This window comes from Lissotriton vulgaris, chromosome 5 (assembly GCF_964263255.1).
Source record: "Lissotriton vulgaris chromosome 5, aLisVul1.2, whole genome shotgun sequence".
Classification (NCBI taxonomy): domain Eukaryota; kingdom Metazoa; phylum Chordata; class Amphibia; order Caudata; family Salamandridae; genus Lissotriton; species Lissotriton vulgaris.
The window spans coordinates 849,849,601-849,863,945 of record NC_141693.1 but is presented as its reverse complement, the minus strand read 5'-3'; the positions used below and the strand labels follow the sequence as shown (position 1 = coordinate 849,863,945).

General features: G+C 45.3%; 1 protein-coding gene and 1 pseudogene across 1 annotated transcript in view; one reads left to right on the top strand and one right to left on the bottom strand.

The window, feature by feature from the left end:
• Positions 1 to 14,345, bottom strand: part of LOC147711687 (uncharacterized) — an 86,915-nt gene that overhangs the window by 51,059 nt on the left and 21,511 nt on the right. The gene's annotated exons all lie outside the window — the stretch shown is intronic.
• LOC147711688 (protein CFDP2-like) lies at positions 9,690 to 14,288 on the top strand (annotated as a pseudogene).

Sequence of the window (14,345 nt, the reverse complement as noted above, 5' to 3'; positions counted from 1 at the left end):
GACTGGGTCATCTAATCCCGCAGACTATCTCTTAAAACACCTGCAGCATGCTACCTTGGAGGAAAAGGAAGAAGAGGAAGCCACAGAAGTGTATGTGAGGCTGATTACCAAGTAGTCTCACTCCCTCCCGATGGAACTCACATTCCTGATCGAGAACATGAGAGATGAGTGTCTGCAGCTTGCTATTGCCGGTGACCAGTGCAACGACTGGAAACCAAATCCTGCTGAGCATGGCAAGTAGAACACTCCAAGCAAAGTGGACCCTGGAGTCTCTCATTCATGTCAGACAAGAGCTGTCAAAAGATGACAACAGATGTCTATTAAGAAGACCCTGACAAGTGATTCCATCGAGCCTGACGTCTCAAGCAGGAAAACAAGTGCATAGAGGAAACCAAGGAGTAGTTAACCCCTTCGCTGCTGGCCCGTTTCCGCCGCTGTGCGGTAAACAAACGAACAGGGCGGGGCCGTGACGAACCCCAGCCGTCATCAGCACACGAGCACCGCAGAGCGTGACCGGTGGGGTTTGTCACCAGCATACAAGGGGTTAAGACCAAGAGCAGACTTTGCACCAAAGTTTGGTTCCTGGGATGGATGAGATGGTAGAACAAGCTGTCAAATCTTGCCACTGCTGCCGGGTGTGAGGTACTCTAGACCAACCCCCTCCAGTCATTACATAAGACAACCCAGAACCCTGTGGGAGCAGGTCAGCAAGGACTTTGACTGTCTCCTAGATGGTCGATAGGTCTTAGTTGTCATCAACGAGCACACCAAGTACCCGGAGCCAAAAGTAGTCAGGACACCAACGGCACTTAAATCATTACTAAGGTGGCATCTTCAAAGAAGTGAAGTCCGACAATGGACCCCCATTCCACGATCAAGAGTTCACAGACTACTTGAACTCGTGGGGTACTCAAAATCGCAAAATAACCCCGTGGTGTCCCTAAGCGAACGGGAAGTGGAGCGTTTCATGAAAATTTTAAACAAAGCAATCCAGATTGCACATGCTGAAGACTCATCCATAGAAAGAGCCATCTACAGTTCCTTGAGGAAATACCAGATGACGCCCCAAGTGACTACAGAGAGAGCTCCAGGGCATTGCAGCATGGGTCAGATTGTGCGGGACACTCGTCCATACCATTCCACAAGGACCTCAGAGTCCATTGATGATGCTGAGGTACTCGCCCGGCGCAGGGCCACCAATTATCAGTTCAGTGTGAGGCGCAAGGCCGCTACCTCATGCCTTGGCCCTGGAAATCAAGTGTATCTGAAGGACAGCCACCCCAGCAGCAAGTTCCGCCTTCTGGTTAAGCCATTACCCTGGAGAGTTGTGAGAAGGGTAGGGACCATGGTCACAGCTAGATGAGGCGGGGAAGAGGTAACTCAGAAGGTCTCCTTCTTCAAAAAAGTACACAGGCCTAGTGCAGACAACTGCTGCCAGGATGAAGATGCCGCATTCAATGAAGATGACCCCCTCATGACTCCACCTCTGGGGTCCCTTCTCCGAGGGACCCCAGAGAGAACTTCCAGGCAGAGGACTCTAGGCCAAGACTGACCAATACGTCTGCCTCTGCATCACGAGAAATTGAAGACACAGACCTCACAATGCCTTCTGTTTCAAGCCAAAATGACTATTCTCAATAAAGTTTATGGAGCAATCCTACTCCATCATCCCGCCTCACAGGCTTTCTCATTTGAAGAAAAGACTGCAGCGGTGGTGACCAAACGTGTGGTAACTATATGAACAATTTGTATCCTGAGTTCCTAAGCCTACTCCACTATTGCATGCAAACTGTTACATATGTTAATCTATGATTTTGTTATTAAAGTTGGTGAGGAATGTAGTGTTACAATAACTGGTGGAGCACAGGGGTGTTGCCTGGACGACCCCACGTCCACAGGAAAGTGGTCTAGTCTCCCAGACGTGACCGGAGAGATGATATGAATAAAGAAGTGAGGCCGTGAGGAGGCAGTCACGGCACGACCCTTATTAGTGGCGCCATTATTTCTAAGCTTAGCTGGCCCATGTGCCAACACCCACAGGGCCCTCTGACCCTCCATATACAAGGGATCTGTTTAACAGGTGCAAGTGCGAAAAATGTCTAGCTGTAACTGGTTTTGTCCACCGGGTCACAGCTTCCTCTGGTTCAGAGTTATACTACGGGTATATGGTGGATAGAAAATTGTCCATCAAAAATATCATGTTAAAAATTTTGGGTACCAAAATATTGTAAAGGGAATTACATACAAATAACTATAGATTTACTATAAGTTTACTAAAGTTAACTCCACATATTTGTACCTTGACAATATATGCATCTTCAAGGCACATGGATGTGGAATAAAGAATAGTATATTTTTATGACATTTTAGGTTTCGATTTAGGACATAATATTCTGCTTTCTGCACTCTCAATGGTAAGCAGGCGTCACTGGCAGGACTGGCATGCACTCTACAGTCGCACTCCAAAATCAGTTTTACTTCAACAGGACGTCTTAAACCTCAAGACATCCGATGGCAGGAGTGTGTGCTGGTGGCTAGGAAGAAGGTGAGTTGGCTGATGGGATTACTGTGGTTAGGCAGGCAGACTACAGTGGCGTGGATGAATCTTTAAACCGCTTGGTGTTAACAGCACTCGGCAAGCGCAAGTGCCTTGATGTGTTATCCTGAAGTCATTTCATAAAGTAGGTACATTTAATGGAAGTGGTAAGATTCTCAGGTCTTCTTTAGCAATGTTGGTACTAAGAGTAGGCAATCAGCTTCATGTTATCTCGCGTAACCATAGTATAACGCATCGTGATATTTTTACTTTGTTCTGGTGTCCAGTGGAATGATTGAATCTTGTGAGTAGGTACGAGAATCACCCAAACGATGCTAATCAATGCCAGTGACAAGTATGTTCTACGAATTTAGGGGCATATTATCAAGCCTGTGCGCTAAAATTATCGCCGCTTTATCGGCCGAAAACGGCCGATAAAGCGGCGATAATGGGCTTGATAATATGCTCTATGGAATGCCAATCGAAGCACATGTTAGATGTGAAGACATCTAACATGGGCTTCGATTGGAATTCCACGGAGCATATTATCAAGCCCATTATCGCCGCTTTATCGGCCGTTTTCGGCCGATAAAGCGGCGATAATTTTAGCGCACAGGCTTGATAATATGCCCCTTAGATCGGTAAGAGATTTAGGGCTTATTTCACAATGGCTTGCTGGCATATGTGTATTGGTACAGAATTTTGACTTAAAAACTTTCCCATGCGGAAATCTACATCAAGTCTGCCAACTTAATGGATATTTCCTCAAGACTCGGTTTGGTTAAGGGGAGGAAAGGGGATGACTAACGTATTTCAGTGGAGAGGAAGGGTAACATGAGGTGCTCAAAATAAAACGAAATCTAACAAAGTAAGATTTCAAGAGTGCTCACAAATCCTTTCCGTGCTTTTCATTCAGAAAACAAAGGAAATTGCTAGTAAAAGACACATTTAGAGCTATTGAGTAATGTAAAATTCTCAGATATTTTAAGGATGCAGTAAACCAGCCACTTGCTGCACTAGTGCTCGTGGAATTATCAGAGCAATGCTACATCATTTTTTGGCCTAAACCAAATGTGCCTTTCTGCCAGTGTCCTGGGTCACAAGACTGAAAATAGTTCTCCATGTGGTGTGATCTTTATTCTTCCAAACAGGGAACAAAAGGGCCTTGGGTGTACAAACGGATGCTTCTCTATTGAGGATGATGGCCTGGTGGGTTGTACTCAGCCCTTTCTGAGCCTGAGCTTCAAAAGGGTTGTCCCTACACCCTCCCTGACTTCTTAGGCTTCCTGCTTCTAACACAACACTGGAAAATTACGCTGACACATGGGCCTGCCTGCCCATTGTTACACTAGATAGGTTGGAGCCAAACATAGGGTAAGGGGCTGAACATGCCAGAACCAGTATAGGGGTAGACAAAGATAGGGAGCCCTACCACAGCACTTGTGTAAAAATGGTACCCTCAGAACCTCTTATCAGAACACTCCATGACTGTGGATGATTCAGATGAAGGACTGCCATGCTGTCTTATAAAAGAAGAGTGGACATGCTTAACGTGTACCCAGGATCCCCAGATGTGACTCCAAGGGTCAGTTGGCTGACCTGCTATATGGGCACAGCAAGCTCACAGTGGCCTTCCCAGCATCGGCCCATCTGGCCGGGCCCTGCTGCTAGAGTGAGTTCTGATCTCCAAGAGGGGCCCCACCAGGTTTAGGACCCTTGACTGGCTTTAGAGTGTACTACTCTTACAGGTGAAAATTCAGAAGTTTTGGGCTCTTTGAGGCTGCAAGGAAACTCTTGGCATTAACGGCCACCCACATCTCCCGCCAATGCGAAGGCCCGACACAACCTGCTGTTTGTGCCAACAACAACTGCCCGCATCTCCTGGCAACCCAAAGCTCCAGAGATGAGCTGCTCTTCATGTTGACAATGATCACCTCGCTGCTCCTGCCATCATGAAGTTCCAGTTAAGGTTCATTGCATGGACTTGCATGCTAAGAAGGTAAACTCTTCACCAGGACAAACCTGGACCCAGGACCCTGTTCCTACATCATGCTCTATCGTGGTCTGCCTGTGCTTGTGACTTTGACTGCAAGAGTTACTTTGTACTTTTTAGTGATATTTTTATCTGAAACTTTGAAAAATCATAACTCTGATTCTACTAATTGGATTTTTGAGATTTTACTCTATTTTCTGAATTGGTTTGGGATTTTTGTCAATGTTATTTAACAAATTTAATGTTTTCACTTATTACTGTTTGAGTGCAGCATGAATACTTTACACATTGCCTCTAAGTTAAGCCTGAATGATTTTGTGCCAAGCTACCAGAGGGTTAAGAATAGGTTTCTTTAATGACTTTTCTGGTTATCCCTGACAAGGTTTTCTTTATTATTTAAGTGGTTGTAAGACATTAGGTTACTGGCTAACTGGAGCGTGCACCCTGGTCAAGCAGCCACCACAATCCTTATCAGGGTAAGGTTCAAGCAAAACCTACATTAACATTTGGTCAACCCCCTGTTAGCTTCTCACATCGCAGCCAGGCTTAACTTAGAAGCAATGTGTAAAGTATCTGTTCAACAGTTCAAACACTAAATCATTGGCAAAACTACACAAAAAGATCCCACCACAGGTTAGAATAATAGAGGAGAATTTAATAAATAGAACAAAATCCAAATGACAAAAATCAAACCAGTAGATGTGGAGTTATGAATTTTTAAAGAATAAAGTGAAAAATAGCACCTGAAAGCATTAGGTGTCAACTATGGCTATGTGGTCGCGCTGGACCAGGTAAACGCCAAAAGTTTAGGCCGACCTCAATGGAGCATGGCTCGGATAGAAAAACAGATTAGCCCAGCTAAAGTTTTCTCTTCTCAAGTTTTGTGCCAAGAGACCCATTCCTATTGGAGAGGGCTGTGAAGAGCAATGAAAGCATCACAGGAGGCTTTCGGCAGAGCAAAGAGGAGGCCTGTAATCACAGACGTGCGGGCTAGTGCTTCATGTTGGCACTCCCTCATGACTGGTCAATGCTGCAGTGCGAAGAGACGGCCTGGCGGTGTCTCATGCTAATTTTCAGTGCGAGCTGCACGGTCTCAGAGCAAAAGAGCCCGTTTGTGGTCGTGAAGATCCCAAAAGCTAGATTTCAGCACCCGTGTGCCACATCAATAGTCCAGGACCTGAGAGGCACCTCTTCGGGGTCAGGAGCTCACTGCAGCTGGGACCAGGAGCTGTTTGGGGAGCCTTTTATGTATCTAAGGCTCAGATCAGGAGGCCAGCAGACTAGCCCTTGGAGTCACTCTGGGGTCCTGGGTTCAAGATGGAGTTTTAGGTCCAGTTCTTCTTCCCCAGGCAAGAGGGCAGCAGGTCAGCACATCAGGGAAGCCATTCCTTCAGAGCATCAGTCCAGCAGAGTGTCAGTCCTTTCCTCGCACATTATCACTGGTCCAGAAGTGTGCTGAAGAATTGAGGTGGTGGAGACGCTTCTAGAGGTTCCCCTTTGCTGTCCCCGGGCATCCTGCCTTCCCTGTCCTCACTTCATACTCACTAGAGGAAGAAAATATATTATCTAAAATATATTATCTATTATTGATATTGAGAACCATATCAATAAGCAGCCCTGCAGTAAAAAGAAATGTGGTCTATCAGTGTTGCCCAGTATAGATGTACCATACACTATATGAATTAATCATAACTATGAGATCAACTTGGTCATGTAAACCATCTGTATGTTTTTGTTTTGATGTATGCTGTGGACAGATGAGAGGGTATGAGAGAGTGTAAGGATGGAATATATATATGTAATTTTTTTATGTAATTTCTTGAAGGTATTCATTTTTAAACACAAATTGACTATAACTATGTTAGAATAACAAATACATCCATTTTGTTTTGTATGTTTGACTCTCCGGTTATTGCATCATGTGCTCTCAGTTCTGTTATGATATATTTTACATGTTGTAAATGAAGTGATGCCTAAGAATTTTTGTACATTTGTTTACATGAGCCCAGCCTTCGTAACGAATTTATGGCAGGGAAACCCCTCTGTACTTGCATTGACTCGCTTCAGACTCACTACAGGGGATGTGCAGATCTTTGTGTGGAGGCAGGACACAGCCTATTCAAGTGTAAGTTGGCTTGTGCCCCACTCCTCCTTCCCATCCTGCATGTAATGGCCTATCCAGGCACATCTAAGCTTGCTATTGTGTGTGGCTGATTAGGAGGAATACTCAAAGCCCAACAGTTAGCTACACCCAGTCATGTGACCCTAACAGGCTACAGGCACTAAATGCCTACGTCAAAAAAAGCTAACTTTCTAAAAGTGCCAGTTTCAGAATTACAATTTAATATCAGATTTCACTGTAAGTTATGATTCCAGAGACATTAAACATGAACTGGCTACCTGTACTCATTTGAAAATGACACTTTTAAAATGAGAGAATGCAATCCCAAAGTTGTCCTATGGGAGAGATAGGCCTTGCAATAGTGAAAAACGAATTTGAGAGTTTTGTACTACCAGGACATGTACAACTTAAATGTACATGTTTCACTTTTTAAATACATTGTACGCTGTCCTCTGGGCTGTCTAGGGCCTGGGCTGACTAGGGCCTACTGTATGGATGACTTATATGTATTGGCACTGGGTGCCACAATCAGTGCTGCAGGACACTAATAGCATTTAATTTACATGCCCTGTGCATATGTTAGTGACTTTACTAAGGACTTATATGCAAGTTAAATATTTCAATTGGGTATAGGTGAATGTTACCATGTTTAGAGGACAGGGCACAGGCACATTATCACTGGGTATCAGTGCTAAAGTGCACAAAGTCCTTAGGTCAGCAAAAACAAGATCTGTAAAAATGGAGGAAGAAAGCTAAAAGTTTGGGGGGATACCACCCTAAGGCTGACAGATCTAACAATTGGGCTCTTACTTCTCCCAATGAATAATCTATTTTCTTGCTAAGACCTACAAAGGGCCAAGGAAATAAACAACATATAAAAGTGTAGTTGAGTTTCTTAAATTATGTTTAGAACAATGCAACATATGTATATACCATACCAAATGTGTGCTTTTTCATGTGTACGTATACTGCACACATTCTTTAACTATATGTTTACGGGTGAAGGGCAATTTTCATTCAAATACAGTATTACAGACAACCATACAATTTTGCCATTTCTACTTGGTGAACTCCAGCATGGCTTGTCCCAAGCCCAGCCACGGTCCAAGACTGCGTTAATAGCTGCAGTAAATACCATTCGTGGATGCTGGGACACTTCATTGGTGATACTGTTGGATCTCTTTGTGGTCTTCGATACTATCTCCTCGACAAGGCTGACTGATCCTCTTCAGGAAATCGGGGCGTCAGACTCTGATCCCATATCTACATTCTGTGGAGTCCTGCAAGGCTCCTCTTTAAGTCCTACCCTGTTTAATATATATGTCTCCCCTTTGGCCAAGGTGATTATATCCTTTGGGTTGGTGGTCTAGCCTATGCTGACGACGCACACATAATTGTGTCCATCACAAAAAATGAAGAGACCTCCACAGCTAATTTCAACAGCTGCATGCAGGCTGTTCCCTCCTGGATGGCAAACAGCTTTCTTCTCCTTAATTGGGACAAAACTGAGGTACTGGTCTTCGGCTACCAACAAAATATATGGACGCACTGATGGTGGCTAGAAATGCTTGGATCATACCCTTGCCCTGTTGCCTTGGCATAGAATCTTGGGGTCATAGTTGACAATATGCTCTCTTTTGACCCCCCAGGTCAAAGAACTGTTTCATCCTCCTTCTGGATTATTAGGACCCTGAGGAAGATATTTCCATGTCTATCACTTTCATAGCAAAAACACAGATTGGAGTATTGTAATGCCCTCTAACTGGACATTAACAGGGGATCCACCTATATGCTGCAACTTGTCCAGAATGCTGCAGCGAGACTGATTTTAGACGTTCTGAAATCCCATTCAATCTCCGCTGCTATTCCAAAACTGCATTTGCTCCTTGCCGAAAATCAAATTCTGTTTAAGGCCCTATGGATTGTTCACAAGGCTCTTTTTCACTCTGGAAACACAAGGAGATGATGGACAGAGCTCTGAAACTTTTCAGACACTCACCATCAGTCACAATTCAGGGTTGAATCCATCATCATGCTTTAGCTCACTTTGCAACCTCAGTTCAGACCCAGCTATATGCAAATCAGTCTTGACCCTGTGCCTCATGGAAACAGTCCGGCCCAGACTGCCAAGCCAGGTCTTCCCTGAACCGGAAACAAGCATCCTGGGACCGATTTCTGGGTATAACCCTTCATCGGCGAGGCTAGCTTGAATCCAGTGGCAAAGTAAGCAAGGGACCCACGTCTGGACATACCCTGCCAACTTAAGGTGAACACAGCAAACACAAGGAGATGATGGACAGGGTGCTGAAACTTTTTAGACACTCACCCCCAGTTACAGATCTGGGTTGAATCCATCATCATTCTTTAGCTCACTTCGCCACCTCAGTTCAGACCCAGCTATATGCAAATCAGTCTTGACCCTGTGCCTCATGGGAATAGTCCAGCCCGAACTGCCAAGCCTAGGTCTTCCCTGAACCGCAAACAAGCATCCTGGGACCGGTTTCTGGGTAGCACCCTTCATCAGCCAGGCTAGCTTGAATCCAGTGGCAAAGTGAGCAGGGGAACTCAGGCCCAGGAAGAATTAAACACCTGTTCCAACGCTATGTCCCAGCCAGACAGCTATGATCTGCCAACAAAAATTTGCTGGTAGTGCCTTGGTTCAGGCGGACAAAGTGCGGAGGAAGAACCTTTGCTGTGGCTGCATCCAAACTCTGGAATACCCTACATACACCAATCTCTTGTCTAGAGTCACATCTTCTCTTTTGTAAATCATTAAAGACCTGGCTCTTTGCCCTCTAATCTCTTAGAGGATTGACACTTCCCTTCCCTTGACCGATTTCCCGCTACCAGCACCTTGAACCCCTTGGGCATTTGTTTGCACTCTATAATGTGACCATTCATTCATTCATTCAGCTGGGAGTGGAGGAGGGCTATGTGTGAAGTTAGCTACCCCAACATTTAAAAGAATACTAGCTATAGAAACGTCAACGAAAAGACATACCAGCCTGGAGAGTGAGGAATCTCCTTCATGGAAACCTATGACGCCTTTTGTTGAAAGCCAGCGTTCCTTGGAAGTCACAAAGCCGATCCACCTGCTTTCAACCAAGATCATCATCATCGGAAATGGAAAATGAGGAACATGTACAATACAGGCAAGACAGCCTAAATTACAGTGGAGATGGAAAAATTCAACCTCGTCCTGCGTGGGATCAGCAAGACCTGATGGACTCAGTCTGGACAGAAGACTGACACCAGGAGGAATGCTGCTGTATTCTGGACACGAGGAAGAGAAATCCAAACATACTAAGGCAGTAGCACTGATGCTAACTCCAGCAGCCAACAGAGCTTTGATTGGATGGGAAGTCCACGGTTCCAGAATCATCACAGCAACCTTCCGCACAAAGAAAAAGAGGATCAACACGAATGTTATTCAGTGCTATGCACTAACAAATAACATAAAAGAAGTGGAAAAAGAAAAGTTTTACAACAAACTCCAGTCCATCCTGGAGAAATGCCTTGAGAGAGACATCACCATACTGATGGGGGAACTTTATTGCCATGATTGGAAGCGGCAACACTCAGTACGAAGAAGTCGCGGGCAACCATGGCCATGGTGATATGAATTGCAGATCTCTGTGCCCTGAACAGTCTGGTGGTAGGCGGTAGTATATTCTCACACAAAAAAGTATACAAGCAACGTGGGTGTCACTGAACCATTCAGCAGAAAATCAAATCAACTGTGTCAGAATTGCCAAGAAGTTCTGGAGGTCCCAGCAGAATGTGAGAATGATGAGAGAAGCGGACATGGCGTCAGACCATCACCATGTCGTAGCCAGGCTAAAGCTAATATTATGTTATGTTATAAAGAATTTCTATAGAGCACGTACACCAGTTGGTTTCATTGTGCTAGCTCTAGAGTTTGCCGGACCAAGATCGAAGTTACTCATGAGCCTGCCCAAACAACCATGTCTTGAGCATTTTCCTGAAGCTCAGAAGGTTGTTACATGCCCGGATCTCCAGTAAAAAAGGAGTTCCACAATTTGGGGGCCAAGGAGGCAAACCTGCGTCCTCCCTGGTGTTTTAACATGAAGGCAAGGGTGTTTAACAGCTGATGGTGGGCTGAGCACAGGTTGCGGGAGGGGGCATACCTAGATAACAGGCAGTTGATGAATTTAGGGCTCTGGCAGTATAGAGACCTAAATATTAAGCAATTCGTTTTAAATGCTGCACGTTGGGAAATGGGAATCCAGTGGAGTTGTTGTAGTAAAGGTCTGGCAGATTGCCATCTTGGTTGCTGGTGGATCAGACTCGCAACTTGGTTCTGGATAAAATGGAGACGTTTAATTAAGTAGAGTGGCATGAAGAGGTAAAGTGAGTTGGCAAAATCTAGGTGTGAAAGTACCAAGGCAATCACTACCTGTATTAACGCTGCGTGGGTGAGCAGATGACTGATCTTCCTGATTTTGCGCAGCTGGAAGAAGCAGATCCAGACCAGTGCTTCATTTGAGATTTTAATGAGAGATCGTCATTTATGGTGACCCCTAGACTTTTCACAAAGGAGGACAGGGCGAGTTGAGATCCAAGTTCTGTCGGCCAATGGAGTGGGCCCCAGAAGATCTGACTGTTCCCGGTCAGAACTAGTTCGGTCGTGCCTGGATTAAGTTTGAAATTATTTAGGTCCATCCAATGCTGAATGTGAAGCATGGTAGCCTGGAATTCCTAAATTGAGCTAGGGGATAGTAAAAAGCAGCTGAAGGTGATCAGCATCATTAAATGTAGTTACCCTCCTGTCCTTCAGGGACTAGATCAGAGGCAAGAAATATAGATTGAACAGGTGGGGGGATAGTGACGATCCCTGTGGGACCCCACACGTAGTCACAATTTTAAGGGCGGTGAATGGGGCAAGACGTACTGTTTGGGTACGGCCTTCGAGAAATGAACCAATCCAATCGAGGGCTGAGCCTTGGATGCCGGCCTGTCTGACACGGTCCATCATGATTTTGTGGTCGACCGTGTCAAATGCGGCCGACAGATCCAGGAGCACCAAGGTCTGAGGGATACCCTTGTCAGCATTTGTACGTAAGGAGTCCAATACTGGGAGAATCATTGTCTCAGTGGAATGGCCGGGCGGAAGCCCGCTTGGTGGGGATCTAAGTATTCAGAGTGTTCTATGAAGTTAGATAAACACTTTGCTACGTGTGGCTTTAGAACCATGGCAAATAGGGGAGCAAGGAAATGGAGTGATAATTACATAGATTCAGGAGGGTTGGCTCCCGGTTTCTTTAGGAAGGGGACCACTATGGCATCCTTTAATGCCAGTCAGTCAAACAAAACTTTATTTGATTTGTTAAAACCTTAAAAGTACATCATCTTTAAATGCACTAGGGACCTTGCCCTGCAAGAGGGACTTGTTCAGAAAAGTCATTATGGTGTGCGGCAGGGTCGAGAGGGTGTCTTTTAGATTGTGAGGTGGGCAGCAATCCCTGGGGAAGCCTGATTTAACTCTGGACAACAAGTCCAGGACGGACTGAGTACTAATATCAGGAAAGTGATATAAGGTGGACAGATTCATCATCGTGGTGCCAGGGGGCTCCATGGTGCTGGGTATGGGGATGCTAGCTTTGATGTTGGAGATTTTTTCCATGAAGTAGTTGTTCAAAGAGTTGCATAGTTCTTGGGTGGGTGTCTGTTTAGGATGTATTCTATCTGCATTGCAAAGATCATTGACTATAGAGAAAATTTTCTTCGACCTATTGTGGGAGCTCAGAATTCTATCAGAGAAGTGGGCAGCTTTGGCAGCAGTAATGGCATTCTTATATTCTTTCTGCACCTTTCGGTATAGGAGTTTCTCTTCAAGGGAGTAACTTAACCTCCAGCTCCTTTCTTTTTGGCGAAAAGCTAACTTTAGCTTTTTTAGCTCCAAACAGAACCTTTTCTGTGCGTCGGCTCGGCCGCTTGTAGCCAGCCTAAGATGTTTTCTTCCGTGATATTGATATAAGGGTTGCGAGCGGGGGCGGAGCTAGCCAAGGAGTCAAGTAATTCCTGTTTCTTAAGAGCCCTCCATTTCCTTATCATGCCGCCCTCAGCCGTGGGGGGTCTTAATTTTGAAGGAGATCATTGCTGTGAATTTCATTAGATAGTGATAAGACCATATGCATGGCAGGATCGGGGGCACGGATGCTGTTAGATTTGTGGTCCAAACTTGATCCAGTGGGTGCCCTTTAATGTGGGTGGCTGAGGATATGTGATGAGTAAAATTGAGATTGGTTAGTAGGTCAAATAATTCAGCAGTCATTCACCAGTAATTCAGATCACCAATTAACAGTATATTAGCATAGTTCGTGGCCAGGTTAGCTATCTGTTCACTCAGCGAGAGAGGAAATAAGGGCATATGTGTGGGGGCCTGTTGACAAGGACACAGATGAGAGGTCCAGAACTGGAGTCTAGTGTAATGGCCATATTCTCCACAGTGGGGAGGATCAAGGGGGAAAAAAGAGGTGAAGTTATGGTCTTTATGGATAATCGCGGCTATTCCCCCACCAGTTTTTCCTGACGGTCGGTTCTCATGTAAGATGTAGTAGTCCTGTGGTAGTGCAGCTAGCATTTCAGGGGTAGGGTCGTGATTTAGCAAAGTTTCCGTGACCAAGAAGATGTCTGGTTTTTCCGCCATTAGTAGCAGGAAAATGTCCATCTGGTGCTTTACTAGAGAGTGGGTGTTAAGGTAGAATATGCGTAGAGCTTTATTTTTGATTTGGGCAGGGCCAGATCCCCAAGTGTTGTGGGGGATGGGGGCGCAGTAAATCTTTGAGGGATCTCAGTACCTGAGAGATACCAATCAGGCTGAGGCGCTTGCGGATGAAGGGATTGAGCGGGAGCACCGGCTGAGCAAGTGTTCTGAGTTCCTCTGAGAAGTATTTGAGGATTTGGGCCCTGTGCCCGTCAGGGCGTGGACAGGCGCAGACGGGCTTGCCTTTGGCGCGACTCAGGCGCGCCTGCTGCGCATGTCTGCTCACTCCCGCACTGCAGCTGACATATGTACCGGGACCCAGCCTCTAACTCCTCCCCCTCCCGACTTGATTGGCTGAGGCCAAGGGGTTGCGCATAGTGGAGTAGAATGTCAGGGGCCGGAACCGATTACACTAAGAGGGCGTGGTAATTCAATATTAAAAATGGCTAAAATACAAGTTTATCATAGTTTTTACAATTTTAAAACAGGCTAGGCGCATGCAGCAGTAGTCCGCGAGGTACTGACAGCATGAAGAAAGCATGGTTGGAACTAACAAACCAATGTCAGAAATATAACACCACCTTCCTCAATAGATGCACAGAAGCAGAGTGAATACTGAGTCACCCTCAGTAACAAGTTTCACGTCCTGCAAGAAGTAGAGGACGACAAAGACCAAGTAGAAAACCAATTGGAGAAGATCAAAGAAACACTAACATCAACTGGTCAAGAGGTTTTGGGTCCAAAAAAACACCAGTATAAAGAATAGATTCCCACTGAGACTCTCTGCAAAATCCAAGTTGTAGGAAAAATGCCCCTTTTTGACATGGTCACTCCAAATTTTTGCCTAAAAAATAATTACATTTTTCTGGAGATTTACTGGGTTCCTGCTGTCCAGGCCCCTAGTGCCTGATCTCTTTCCATAAAATGACACAATTGTTCTCCAAATTGGCAATACATTTACCACCCC